Source organism: Gracilinanus agilis, chromosome 3, assembly GCF_016433145.1.
Source record: "Gracilinanus agilis isolate LMUSP501 chromosome 3, AgileGrace, whole genome shotgun sequence".
NCBI classification, from domain to species: Eukaryota; Metazoa; Chordata; class Mammalia; order Didelphimorphia; family Didelphidae; genus Gracilinanus; species Gracilinanus agilis.
The window spans coordinates 509,339,215-509,354,195 of NC_058132.1; the positions used below are offsets into that span (position 1 = coordinate 509,339,215).

The window sequence follows — 14,981 nt, forward strand, 5'->3', positions numbered from 1 at the left end:
GAGGGAAGGAAAGAAGGAAGAAAGGAAGGAAGGAAGGAGGGAGGAATGGAAGGAGGGAGGGAAGGATGGAAGGAAAGAAAGAAGGAAAGAAGGAAGGAAGGAAGGATAGAAGGAAGGAAAGAAGGAATATTTTTTAAAAGTTGGGGGTACTGAAGATAGCACAACAGAGTGGGAAAATATCTAGCTCTAAAATCAGAAGATTGCCAGCATTTAACACAGTGCCTGGCACATAGTAGGTGCTTTTAATATGTTTACTGACTTAGGTTTAAAAATACTCACTGATACTTGGTGACCTTCAGGCAAGTCACTTGATGACACAAGGGTATTTTTGAAAAGACAGGAGATGTAACGTGACCAATATGGAAATATTTTATATGATATCACATGTATAAACTTTAACAAATTATCTTCTCAGGAAAGGAGAGGAAGGAGGTAGAAAATTTGAAACTCAAAATTTTTTTCAAAAACCCTTAACTTTTTTTTTTTTTTTAAACCCCTACCTTCCATCCTGGAATCAATACTGTGTATTGGTCTAAGGCAGAAGAGTGGTAAGGGTAGGCAATGGGGGTCAAGTGACTTGTCCAGGGTCACATAGCCAGGAAGTGTCTGAGGCCAGATTCGAACCTAGGACCTCCCATCTCTAGGCCTGGCTCTCAATCCACTGAGCTACCTACCCAGCTGCCCTACCCACTTACCTTCTTAATATCAATTCTAAGACAGAAGAGCAGCAAGGGCCAGGCAATTGGGATCAAGTGACTTGCCCAGGATCACACAGCTAGGAAATATCTGAGGCCACATTTGAATCCAAGTCCTCCTGATTCCAGGCCTGGTGTTCTATCCACTGTGCTACCAAGCTGTCCCTAACATTAGTTTCCCAAAATTTTTAGTTCCAGGGAAGCAAAGCAACCTTTTCCACCTTGACACCAACACATGACTTGAACTCAAAATTCAAGTGGAGGGAAAGTCCAGCTCTTTCCACTACAAAATGCTGCCTCTCTTAATAGACTACTTGCTGTTATTCCGTTGCTTCAGTTGAGTCTGACTCTGGGACTCCACCTGAGGCTTTCTTGGCAAAGCCACTGGAGCAGTTTACCCCTTCCTCTCTAGTTCGACCTGCCTGGGGTCCCACAGGCAGTCAGTTTCTGGGCTCAGGTCTTCCCCCTCTGGGCCTGGCGCTTTATCCGCTGCCGCCTCGCTGTCCTTAACGGACTATAAGGAAGAGCAAATATGCACCATCTTACAGCAGTGCCTGTCCTACTGCCAAACCACTGAACTTTGTCAGTTTCCAAATTTAATCACAAGAAAAATACAAGCAAAAGAAGTTCCTTCCAGATCCTTTAACACCGTTTTGAGCAGATATATTTCATAGTTCTTTGAATGACCCCAACCTTCTCCCAGAAATAAGGCCCACTTTCCTAATGCCAGGGTTCTTCTGGGGTTGGACAGCCCCACATCTGGGAACAACCCAGTCCCTTGGAAAAAGGAAAGTGGCGGTCACCCAACGGGCCATGAAGAGGTGTATGTAGACATGAGCATGTGCTGGCAGAGGGGACTTCTGTAGAAATGGCAAAAAGGACACCATCAAAGAAAGAGCTGAACCAAAAAAGGAAGGGAGGTGGGTCACCCAGCTAGAGCAGGAGTTAAACCACAGACAACACGTGGGACGGAAAGAAATCAAAGATGTGTCTAAAACACCCTGTGGCCAACTTATGGAAGGATGCAGACGTGAGTAGTTCTAACCTGTAGATCTGTCACTCTGGGGAGCAACTCACTGATGTGACCCCAGGCCAATGTGCGGAAAGCATCTCCTTTCTTCTTTCTTGGTTACTACAGGAGACACGACCTGTATTTTATTGTATCCTCTTTCTACTGTGTCTTCTTAGCCTACTGAAGAATCCTTTTTTTAAAAACCTCACCCAGCACTCATATTAAAGGCAAAATAAATTCCCATTCTCATCCATGTCCAAAAACACACTGGACTTTAAGTCCATTTGGCAGAAGGTGGGGATAGGATTCACCATCAGTCCTCTGGACTTAGGGTTTTTCATTGTGATATGAATTTTGCCTTAGTTTTCTTACTGGGTTGGCCTCAGAAAGGCACCCTTCTATTACTATTAGCATTCCAGAAAGGGAAAAAAAAAACATTAAAAGTCACATCTGAATAAAACTTAGAGATTGAAAGATGCATTATGACAGCAGGAGCCCTAAAGAAAAACTCAGCTAGGCATGAATGTCAGGTTAAATCTACACACTGTAAACCCTGTTACAGCATCACTGAACTTCAGCTTCAGAAGGGACCTCAGCAAGCATCTTCAAATGACTACCTGAGGACCAAATCACTGGATTTTATTTTAGGAGGAAGTTAAAAATGGTTTTTCTGTTTTTAAGTACTATAAAATATTATTAAAAAAATAGAAAAACCAACCAGATCTAGTCTCCTTAATTCCCAGATAAAAATCTCTTCAACAATTTATCTGGTAGCTTTGATCCAGCTATTCCACTACTGGGTTTGTACCCCAAAGGGATTTTTAAAAAAAGTCTGTACAAAAATATTTATAGCTGTGCTTTTTGTGTTGGCAAAAAATTGGAAAACAAGAGGGTGTCCCCTGATTGGGGAATGGCTGAACACATTGTGGTATTTGAAAGGTGATGGAATGCTATAAGGAATGATGATCTGAAGGATTTCTATATGAACTGGGAGGACCTCAATGAATCGATGCAGAGTGAAATGAGCAGAACCAGAAGAACATTGTACACAGAAAGTGAAACATTTTGGGATGATCAACTGTAATAGACTTTGCTACTAAGAGCAATGTAATGATTAAGAACAATCCCATGGAACTTATGAAAGAGAACGCTATCCTCACTAGAGAAAGAACTGTGGGAGTAGAAACACAGAAGAAAAACATATGATTTGTCACTTGGTTATATGGGTATATGATTGGGGGGGGTTAAGATTACTCTATTACAAATATGAATAATATGGAAATAGGTTTTGAGTGATAAGACATATATAAACCAGTGGAAGTGCTTGTCAACTCTGGGAGGGGGGCAGGGGAGAAGGGAGGGAGAGAACATGAATCATGTAACCATGGAAAAAAATTCTAAAAAAATAAATAAGTAAAAATGTGTGTGTGTGTGAAACAATTTATCTGGCAGGTAATCATCTAGTCTCTTCTTGAGAACCCACAATAGAGCATCCTACCACTTCCTGAGGCATCCCATTCCATTTTTGGATAGTCCCAAGGAAAACATGCACCAGGTGATTAGAATGTATAGGAATAAGCAGTGAGTCTGTGATTTCAGTGGTATACAGAATGCCCACAAAAGCAAATTTCTATTACCAATGCAAGTAAACACCATCTCCCAAACTTTTAGTCTCATGCTGAAGAAATATTAAGTGACTAACCCCAGAATCATGCCACCAGAAAAGTCAGGACTTGAACTCAGATCTCTCTAGCTTAGAGGCCAGCTTTCTTTCCACTATAAAATGCTGCCTCTCAATAAAGTATAAGGGGAATCAATTATACACAATTCTGGCTCAAATTATGTAAATGATGAGTAAGAACACTGATCACATTTTCAATTTGGGGAAGCAATGATTTGATTTTTTAAAGTATACTCTCTCTTCTTAAAAAATAACTTATCTAACCTTTAAATGTTTTTATTCCCATTTCATTCAACTGAGAAAAGTAGTAGGCCATAGAACAAATAAATACATAAGAAACAATAAATAATAGCCAGGGAAACAAATTATAATGTGAATGATTAGAGTGTTGCCTATAATTCTACAGACAGGACTAATTGGTTAAGTAAGAGATCCTACAGTTAATTAGAGCCATTTAGTAACTGGAGTAAATGGAAATGTATTTGTAGTTCCACAATTATATTAGACTTCCACAAAGAAGCTTATGGGTTTCCCAAAATAAGAAACAGTGCAGCTAATTGTTCTCCACTCTCCCTCCCCACCCTTAACATATCCACAGTCACCTCAAAGGTGATCATTACAATCCAAGCTGTCTACATGTTAATTATCATCTCTAATTATCCACAGTAATTTTAACTCCAAGGATGGCTCCTTCATTCTGTTATCCAGCACAGACCTGCTGGTGTTTGCTCAGGAAATGCAAATTAATTTTAATTTCAGACAATGTAAAACATAATTAAGAAGGAAGATTTGTTAACATAAAATCATAATGCATGACAAAGGGGAAAAAACTGGGATCATTCCTGCTGTGTATTTACTCACTGATCTCTTCCTCTTAGCATTATAGTTTTCAACTTAGGGTCCATGAACATGTTCCTATATTATTCTGATAACTGTATTTCAATAACATTGGTTTCCTTTGTAATTCTACTCATTTAATTTTTTTGTTGTTGCTGTTTCTAGAATCTTTTATGTCTGTTTGTTGTGTGTCTGTTGGTCTACTGACATTTTTCTTTTTTTTAACCAATACCAAGTAGTTTTGACAATACTGTTTTTTAATACAATTTCAAATCTGGTACTGCTAGATTTCCTTCCTTTACATTTTTTTCATTAATTCCTTTGATATTTTTGATCTTTTGTTCTTTCAAATCAACTTTATTATTATTTTTAGCTCAATAAAATTTTTTTTGATAATTTAATTGGGATGGCATTGAATAAGTTTAGTTAGGATTGTCATTTTAATTATATTGGTTCTGTCCACCCATGAACAATTAATATTTCTCCAATTGTTTAAATCTGACTTCATCTGTGTAAAAAGTGTTTTATATGCATTTAATTTTAGGCATATAAAAACTTTATTCTGAGAAAGGGTCCATAGGCTTCACCACATTGCCAAAAGGATCCATGATCCAAAAAAGGTTAAGAATACCAACCTTGGCATAAATAATCCATTTTCCTACAATCAACCCAAGACTAATTTCCTATTTATTTAGTACAATTAGGGAATGTATGTTCAATTTAAATGAAAAATAATTAACACATCTAATAACAAGGATTACTAATTTTCTAAAAATTAGAGCACAATGAAACACTTTTATACTAAAACTATAATAAATAACAAATCTTTCTTTGATCAAGTAAAAAGAGCATTTCAAATGTTCAGAGACTTGGAGTCATTATTATGAACATCAACAAGGAGCTTTTAACAGTCCTACAAAAGAATCCAAACTTTTCTGATAGTTTTAATATATCAGTTAACCCAGAATTCAATCACTTACTAAGTACTGATTGGCAAGCACCTTGGTAGATGCTAGGGAAATGTGTACTTGGGTACATACCCAGAAACACATAATGAACTTCCATTTAGATAGAATCTCTCACGACACACACACATATACACACACAGAAGAACAGCTGTGATTAGAATCAGTGTGAAGATATCACGGTATGGAAACTCCACCTGGAAAGACCTTAATTCTGCTATTATTCAGCCCAAACAGTATTAGAAGGTCATCTAGGAAATGGAGAGGTTAAATAACTATCAGATGGTCATACAAATGTAAAGCAGGACACAAACCCAAGTCAGATGCCAAGCGCAGCCCTCTGTCCATTATACCCCCCCTGCTTTCTATATATGCTATATTACTATAATAATCAAAGATGAAAATTAGTTCAGAAGACAAGTATGCTGTGAAAATTATGTTTCACCAACTTGTGATCCTTCTCCCTTAAATGAATGATTTCTTACATTAGTTTTGGAGGTATGCTCTCCCTTCTCAAAGAATAACTAAACCTTTAAGTATTTTTGTATCCTATTTTATTTAACTGAGAAAAGTAATTGTATTGATATTAAGATGGCCACAGAACAAATAAATTCATAAGACACACTGGATAATCACATTAGCTTTAGACTTCTGTATTAAAAAAATTTTTTTTAAATTTTCTATTCCAAATTCTCTCCTGCCCCACTGAGAAGGAAAGAAATAGGATTGCTTTATAGAAATGAGGTCATTCTGCACGTGCTTATAAAAACACCCATCAACTTCATGTCTCTCAGTCTTGAAGCACAACCACAAAACAAAAAGAATCAGTTCCTTTCTTAATCCTCCCTATTTTCATGGGTCATGAGGAAAGTTCTTGATTTTTGACCTCTCTAGCCAGGTCTTGGCCCTGCTGGACCTAAGGCCTAGACCCATGATGGCAAACATACCACATCCCCCACCATGACATTTTTTCATATCACCTGTTATTTTTAAAAATGATAAAGGCTGATATTATGAGGAAAACTAATATTTTATTTAGGCTCATGTTGATAGAATAAAATCAGACCACACGCCTGGCTATTTCAAAAATCCCGCCTCCGCCATTACATTCTGTACTTTCTCCCCAGGGAGCCTGCTCAAGTAGCAAAGAGGAAGTCAAGCCTGACTTCCCAATATTTAAAGCCGGGCTTTACCTTGAAGACGTCATCTAAAACAGGAAACCCGTTGGACCATGGGAAATGTAGTTTCAAAGTCCCCCACATGTCCACAGGAAGTTGTCATATATCTATATATCTTGAGGCTTAATACCTCTAAATGGAACCCCAGAAATTCTAAATAACATACACCCGCCCCTCTGCCCAGCAGCCCAATAGGAGTATTTACTCTCTTCCCCCTCCCTCCCTAGATTCCTCACTTTACCTGCCACTCTGGCCAGCAGCCAATAAGAGCATTTACTCCCCTCCCCCTCTCTCCCTAGGCTGAGGAGATTCCTCACTTCACCTGTCACTCTGGCCAGCAGCCAATAGGAGCACTTTCTCCCTCCTCTGTTTGGGGTAAGGGGGGATGGGGAACATGTGGTACTTGGTGGGGGAGGGGGCATGGCATGCTATCTCTAAAAGGTTTGCCATCACTGACCTAGACAATGAGGAAAATTGATGTTATGCTATATTGTTTAATGACCAATATTACTCCGGAACACATCCAAGCCCCCATTTCTCCACCTGGCTCAAAAAGAGAATTCTCCCAGTCAGCACTAAAGGCCCCATCCAGGATAGTGACCCCTTGTAGCCCCCAGCATTGGCTGCACTTTCCCACCAAGACTCTGGGGTTCTCTCCCCCACCCAAGTCAGGGCTGGTGTGGCCTCTGAGGGGAAGGCCGAGGCGGGAGAATTCTGCTTGGTGCTTGGATGGTGTAGCCGGGAAGGAGGGACAGCCGAGCCCTCTAAAACAATGATCTTTCCTTAATGGTCAGAGGGATGTGATGGGCCTCGCCTGAAGGCCTATCCTCTTTCCCCTGCCATGGTTAATCCTAGGGTTTTCCTACTGCCCTGACCCCCACTTCTTTGGGGTCTCCTAAATACAGTCCTTTCAGTCTCTTCCTCCTCACTGCTGAGCCGGGGGGGGGGGGGGGGAGAGCCTGGGGGACCCATTGGTATGAGCAGGGAACCACCTCCCATGCTGGATGGGCTTTGCTGGATTTTTGCTGGCCTCAGAGGGGGAGCGGGGCCTCTTCTTACACACTCCGGGATGTTCCCAGCTGCCTGAGGTAATCAATATGGCTCCAAATTCTGTTTCTAAGCTTTTGTAATTTTGTTTGCTAACCTGCCACTGCTCTCTACCAACAAACCCAAAAAGACTGGCATCCATGACCCACCCCACGGCCCCATGTCGGGGCCTCCTTTCTGCAGCCTTTGGCCTTCCAGCAGAGGCTGATGGGAAACTTCCGTGTAGCGGGTGACCTCCTCCCAGGGCTGTGGCCTAGGGCGGCACAGAAGACTGCCAGACTACATTGATTACTTTATAATTAAGGCTGAAGGCATTCCTCACTATAACAAGACCCTCCTTCGGCCGGTGCACCCAAAGGCAGAAGAAGCTATGTTCATTCCGCATCTGCTTTCCTAGAGGCAGCATTTAATAATGGATTTAAAGAAATCTATGGGCATAGACAGGGTTTATCTTGCAGGAGCTTGCTGTAGTTTAATAATGGAAAAGGCCCTGGGCTTGGGAAAGTGAAATGATAGGAAAAGCTCTGGGCCTAGAGTCAAGAGAACCAGAGTTCCAATGTGGCCTAGCTGTGTGACCCTGGACAAGTCTCTTAACCCTGTTTGCCTCAGTTTCCTCCTCTGTAAAATGAGCTGGAGAAGGAATGGCAAACTACTCAAGGATCTTTTACCAAGAAAACCCCAATTGGAGTCACAAAGAGTTGGAAATAACTGAATGATCCAATCTCAGTTTCAGAGATGAAAAAATTGATGAGGCCCAGGAGGGAAAAGGACTTGTCACCCAGGAAGTAAACAGCAGAGCCAGTGTCTAAACTCAAGACCTCTGACTCCAAATTTATTGTATACAAGTGTGTACTCTCAAGTCCATGGGTGCTGGGGAAAAAAAGAGATGCTTATTATCTGAGCATGAAATGCTAGAATCAGAATTTTGCTTGTTTATTAGCTCATTCATAAACACCAAGCTTATTATCTGTCCTAGCCAATGTGCCCTCCAGAACACTGAACCGATTCCAAATTAAATTCAAAACAGATTATGTGATCTAAATATTACAGATCATGCCACTAAAAATCAGAGGTGAAGCAGAACATGGACCTTCCACAGATATGCAATATATACATTCTTAGGCAAATAAAAATGTATGTAAGATGTGTATGTGTTCTTAGGCAAAAAAAAAAAAAAAGGAATTACAAAAGATAAAAATAGATATTTTGATTACATGAAACTAAAAAGCTTTTGGGAAAACAATGCATCTAGGAAAATGGGGGAAAAGATATTCGAATAGGGAAAAAAATCTTTGTATCTAATTTTATAGACAAGGACTTAGCAACTAAAACATATAGAAAACTATATAATTCAAATGAAATTGAAAGCTTTTAAAAAACAAAATTAATGTTATGGCAAGAAGGGAAGAAGTCAACTGAGAAAAAATCTTTGAATCAAATATCTTTGATAAAGGCATGATATCCAAAATATCGATGGTGAGATTTATTTTTCATATGCTGTATTAATTCCCACATATTAGGGAGAATTACTGTTTATTTCTGCATCTGGGATCTGGGTCAGAGATACCATTTAGTCTGCTACTTTTTGCATTTTCTTTGTCCTTGGGAATCCCGAAGAAATAAAGAGAATTTGGTTAATAGATGAAAGGAAGAAGGGTCCTTTTCCAGCATATGTGACCTGTCCACCTATGGAGATGGGGAGGGGCGTATGGATTGATGGGCCACCCCTTAATTAGCCATCACCAATTAAAGATGTCTTGGGATGTTCAAGAATGAGACTGAAGAAGGAGCTCCTAAAACTCTATTTATTAGGCTTCTTGGCTCAGCTTGGGCTGTCCCGGGTCCCAATGATGCTAGCCTAACCAATAAATCTGATATAATCTATATCAGTGATGGGCAAACTTTTTAAAGAGGGGGCCAAAGGCAAGGAAATGCTCATCTGTCAGTCTGTTTCTAAGGCAACTCTTTCGAAGTTTCATTGTGTTGTATCCTACTTATTGTATTAGGAATTAGGAATAATGTCCTGCCTCTGGGTAGAACATTTCAGGGGGCCGCATCTGGCCTACAGGAGGTAGTTTGTTCATCACTGATCTATATACTTAAGATTTTTACTCAAAAGTCAGTCTCTTGAGATAATTTTAATCATAACACAAGTAACAGAAATATATAAGACCAAAAGCCATTCTCCAACACAGTAAAAGGCTATGAACAAGCAATTCTCAAAAAGAACTGTTAACTATTAATGATTATATGAAAAATGTACAAAATCACTAATAAAAGGAATAAAAATCAAAACAACTCATCACATCCAGCAAAATGGCAAAGATAACAAAAGATAACAGTCAGTGTTGGAGAGATTTTGGAAAAAGAGGCAGGCTTGTGCATGGTTGGTGGAGCTGTGAAACAGTAATTCACACAGAATTATGTGAATAAAGTGACTAAAATGTTCATATCTGTAATCCAGAGACTATCAAGCACATACCCCATAGAAGTCATTGGCAAAAAAAAAAAATGGTCCCCACATTTATTAAAATATTTATAGCAACACTTTTTGTGGCAGCAAAGACCTGGGAACAAAATACATAGATGTCCTTTGATTTGGGAAAGATTAAAGTAATTATGATACATGAATTAATGGTATATTATGCTGACAAATATGCTGAACACAGAAAGCATAAAAAGACTTACATGAAATCAAATAGCGTAAAGTAAACAGAGCCAAGAAAATCTCCACGATCACTACAACAATGTAAACAGAATAAACTATAAAACAACTTGAAGTGAATGTTCAAAAATTAAAAAGAACAAACATGGCCCCAAAGATACATAAGATGATACCTCTCACAGGTATGGAATATTGCATATATTTCCTGATTTCTGATGTATCAAATTGTTTTACTGATTGTTTTTTCCTCTCCCTCTTTTTCTTTTCTTTTTTTAAAAAAAATTCTATGTTCTATAAGATGACTCAGGGAGGAGAGGGAAGGTTATGGGGGACGGATTTAAGGGATATAAAAACAAAAGATATCAAAATTATTTTTAAAAAGGTAGCTCAGTGGATTGAGATCCAGGCCTAGAGATGGGGGGTCCTAGGTTCAAATCTGGCCTCAGACACTTCCCAGCTGTGTGACCCTGGGCAAGTCACTTGACCCCCATTGCCTCTCCTGCCTTGGAGCCAATATACAGTATAGGCTCCAAGACAGAAGGTAAGGGTTTAAAAAAAAAAAAAAAAGAATACATGGGACAGCTAGGTGGTACACTGGATAAAGTGCCAGGACTCAAGTCGGGAAGACCCAAGTTCAAATGTGATTTCAGACACTTTCTAGCTGTGTGATTCTGGGCGAGTCACTTATCCCCCCCTGTCTTAAGAGTTGTTACTAAGAGAGAAGATAAAGGTTTGTATTTCTTTTTAAGTGAATGCAAAGATAATTTTAAAGAAGAAAGTACAGGAGGGTTAGGGTACAGTCATGTGAATACAGACAGAAGCAAGACAAGAAGCTGAGCATGGGAAGAATCAGGGGAAAAAACACACTCAATTGACAGAGTGAGGCTGCAAGTTGTTTAGCCAAGAGCTGTGTAACTGGAAACAAGGTACTGCTCAGCTGTGAGCTAACTGGATAAGAAAGACCAAGTCAGAAAAGAGAGTTGACCAAGCCAATTAGAGTCTGTGCCTATTAGAAGATTACTGAAGGAATCCTATATGGGCTTTCTATCTACATTCTCACAACATCTACAAACTTCTAGGGGAACCTCTGTTGCCCTCTATAGCTTAAAAAAAGGGGAAGGAGAAGAGTAAAAAGGCTTTACACCATCTGGCATGAAATAGATTTAGACCAAGATCTCCCACCATATCTCACAATAATCCCCAAATAGATATATTACCTACACATAAAAGACATATCATAAACAAATTCGAGAAAAGAAAAAAATATCTTGAATAACCATAAATGTGAGAAGAATTTATGACCAGACAAGGGACAGAAAGGATCACAGAAGAGAAAATGGCCCATTTTTACTAATAAAATTGAAAAGGTTTTGCACAAAACTGATGAAGATAAAATGAGAAGGGAAATAGTTAAATGGGCAAAGACCTTTCCAGCAAGTTTTTCTGATAAAATTCTCTTTCCAAAATACCTAAGGAACTGATTCAAATATATAATAATGACACCCATTCCCTCATAGAAAAATGGACAAGGCAAAGAAATAGGTAGCTCTCAAAGGAAGATATCCAAAAAATCAACAGCAAGATAAAATAATTGAGGTTTTACCTCTAACCTTTAAGATGGACAAAGATAATTAAAAAAAAAAAGAAAATGACAATTGATGGAGGGGTTGCAGGAAGACAGATGGTGGAGCTGTGAATTAATCAGCTGTGAATTAATCTAGCTATTCTGGAAAGCAATTTGGAACTATGCCTGTAGGGCAGAGATCAAAGGAATTAGAAAAAAAAGACTCACATAGACAAAAATATTTATAGTGGCTCTTCTTGTAGCAAAGAACTAACTGTAAAGGAAAAGGGTACTCCCTTCTTGGGGAACAGATGAACTAATTATAGTATACTAATATGACAGAATATTGTTGTACCACAAGAAATAACAAAAGGGACATTTGAGAAACCAGAAAATACTTTTATGAACTGATATAGGGTGAACAGAACCAGTAGAACAATTTGGAAAGTCTTAGTCTCTGATCCATAATGACCAATCACAACTCCAGAGGTCAGAAGATGAAGCATGTTAGCCACTTCCCGAGCTGGGAGATGATTCCAAGTTGCAGAATAAAACATGCATTTTTAGATGGTGAAAATATGTGGATTTTTTTTTGCTTGTCTATGTTTATTTGTTTCATCAAAGGCTGTGATTTTTTTCTCCCAATTTTATTTGATGTAGGAAGTTTGGGAGGGAAAAGAGATAGTAGCAGTATTGAAAAGAAAAAAGGATCATTGAAGCATCCTTAAAAATTCAGAGAAAGGGCAGCTGGGTGGCTCAGTGGATTGAAAGCCAGGCCTGGAGACGGGAGGTCCTAGGTTCAAATCTGACCCGACACTTCTTACTTCTTAGCTGTGTGACCCTGGGCAAATCACTTAATTAAGGCCATTGCCTACCCTTACCACTCTTCTGCCATGGAACCAATACACAGTATTGATTCTAAGATGGAAGGTAAGGGTTTAAAAAAAAATCAGAGAAGGAAATAGAAGAGAGTTCAGAAGGAAACACAAACAAAACAGATTTGAAAGTAACAATTATGCATTAAAAAAATCAAGCTATAAGTAATAGAGAGTCAGAAATTCACATATAATCTTCCTTATTTAAAAATCTCTTTGGGGTAGGGTGCTTCTTAAAAAATTTTTTTTGGAGGATCAGTATTACAGCTGTTTTGAGTTAAATTGAGTTAAATTGAGATTTTTCTCAAAGAATATGGCATTTTCTTTGCATCCTGCCAAGGGAAAATGAATGCTAAGAGAGTTTGACCCTGCCTCGGTGGCCTTGGAGAAACAGAGAAGTAGCTTTGCCCAGGAAAGGCGCTTTAAGACCATAAAGGAAGCCACTAGCAAAAAAGGGTTTCGCCTGATAGGTGACCCCTGGATCCAGACTAAAGTGTCCTAAAACGTTCAAGGAAAAGAAGCCCTCCAGCCAGTGATAAGCAGACCCAGGCCCTGGGCTTAGGTTTCTCTCTATGCCCACTATCTGCAGTGAGGGGCACTCAGGAGACTGGAGAGTGTGACCCATGTTTATGGATGTCTGTTTGTTATCATGTTGACTGTTCTTGCTCTGGCCTTCTGTTGAGTGAATGTTGAGATGATTTTTGGTTTTGTTTTCTCATTTAGTAACTGTTTCATGACTGGTAATCCATGGTGTTATTGTGACTGATTTTGTATCAATGGGAAACACATAGATGGGGCTCAAGTGGGGAAAAAAAGTGGAATGTAATAGAATATTTTCCCCCCACACCATGACTATCCTTAGCACCCTAATCAAGTTGAGTAGCAGCCTCAAACTCGGGAGAAATTCACAGACCTGCCAGCAAGAGGACAGGTTAAGGGCAGGGCCAGACATGTGTTGATCGATTGATTAAAAATGTTTACATTAATTATCAAGCAATGAAAGGCGATTGAAAAAATAGATCCAGCTTGCATCCCCCTCTATATAAAGTCAAGAGGATCTCCACATATAGAAGGGATTCAGAGAAGGCCAAAGATTAAGAGCATTGAAATCATAACTCTTGACATGCAATCTGCCACCACCTCTGTTATATACAACGGACTCAGATTTCTGCTTCTTTTCCATAAGCTCAAATCTCAAATCAAAAGATATTTTGCAGTCCTCTTTGTTTAATAAAATAAAGGCCAAAGTTATAAAAATAAATTTTAAAAAAAGGGTAGGGTCACCAGGTCAGAGCAACTACAAGGCTACAAAAAAGATCACACAATCACAAGTTAGATTTGAAATGATCGTAGAATCACAGAAAAAAGACCCGAAGTCATCACGTGTCCAAGATAGAGTCACATCACTCTTCTCAAAATCTTCTCAGTATACAATGACCTACGTTACACCTTCTGTTGAAAAATATGTATTTTTTTAAACAAGCACATTCATAATCTCCAAAATGATAATCAGGATGACTGTGGGCCTTTTTTTTAAAATTTTTTTTTATTTTGAATATTTTCTTCTAGTTACATATTTCATGTTATTTCCCTCTCCCCCAAACCCCCTTAGCCAATACACAATTCCGCTGGGTTTTACATGTATCATTGATCAAGACCTAATTCCATATTATTGATAGTTGAACTAGAGTTATCATTTAGTGTCTACAACCCCAATAATATCCCCAACAGCCCATGTATGACTGTGGGTCTTTATGGTTTCGGGGTATACCATTCTAAAATAAGTTGACTGTAAGGAAATACTTTGCAAATCTTAAAACTGGATGCCCTATTTAAAAATGTTTACAAACAAAAAAAGGAAAAATCTATCTGAAGGCAGATTTAACTACATCGCTAACCATTTTTCTCTTCACAAACAGCTAACAAAACTGAAAAGAGACAAATGGCATACAAGCAAAAAGTACCGGCCGGATTCACAAGAGATCCAATCTTCCTCTTCCTCCTCCTTAAAACTAGAGTGACCCTCTCCCCTTACCGGGAAATAAAAAGAACAAATCACCTAATATGCCTAAAATACTTCTGGGAATATACATGCTATATAGAGACACAATATCATTTCTGTTTTGAAAAGTAGACTAAGGAAAAACAACATACTTAGTACTAAGATGACAAGTGACTCGAGAAGAAATCGAACGAGAGGTGAGGAAAATGTTTGCCAGCCTAAGGAGAGAGATGCCATTCTGGGCTTTACATTTTAATTTTAAGATTCGTTTGGTGACTACTATTAGAAACCGCTTGGAAACTATTGCTCTCCCACAGTCACACCTAGCTAGGAGCTGCAGACTGTGACTGGCATGTTGGCGCACTGATGTCTACCATAACGGGGTGTTGGTTGAAAATTACAAAGATTAGCTCTGTTTTGGGATGACTGTTGGCAGTCTGTATTTAGCGAACATATGCTT

At 38.9% G+C, this 14,981-nt stretch overlaps 1 protein-coding gene across 2 annotated transcripts in view; it reads right to left on the bottom strand.

The window, feature by feature from the left end:
• The window catches only part of NAXD (NAD(P)HX dehydratase), a 73,566-nt gene that overhangs the window by 35,530 nt on the left and 23,055 nt on the right, over positions 1 to 14,981 (bottom strand). The window lies entirely within an intron of this gene.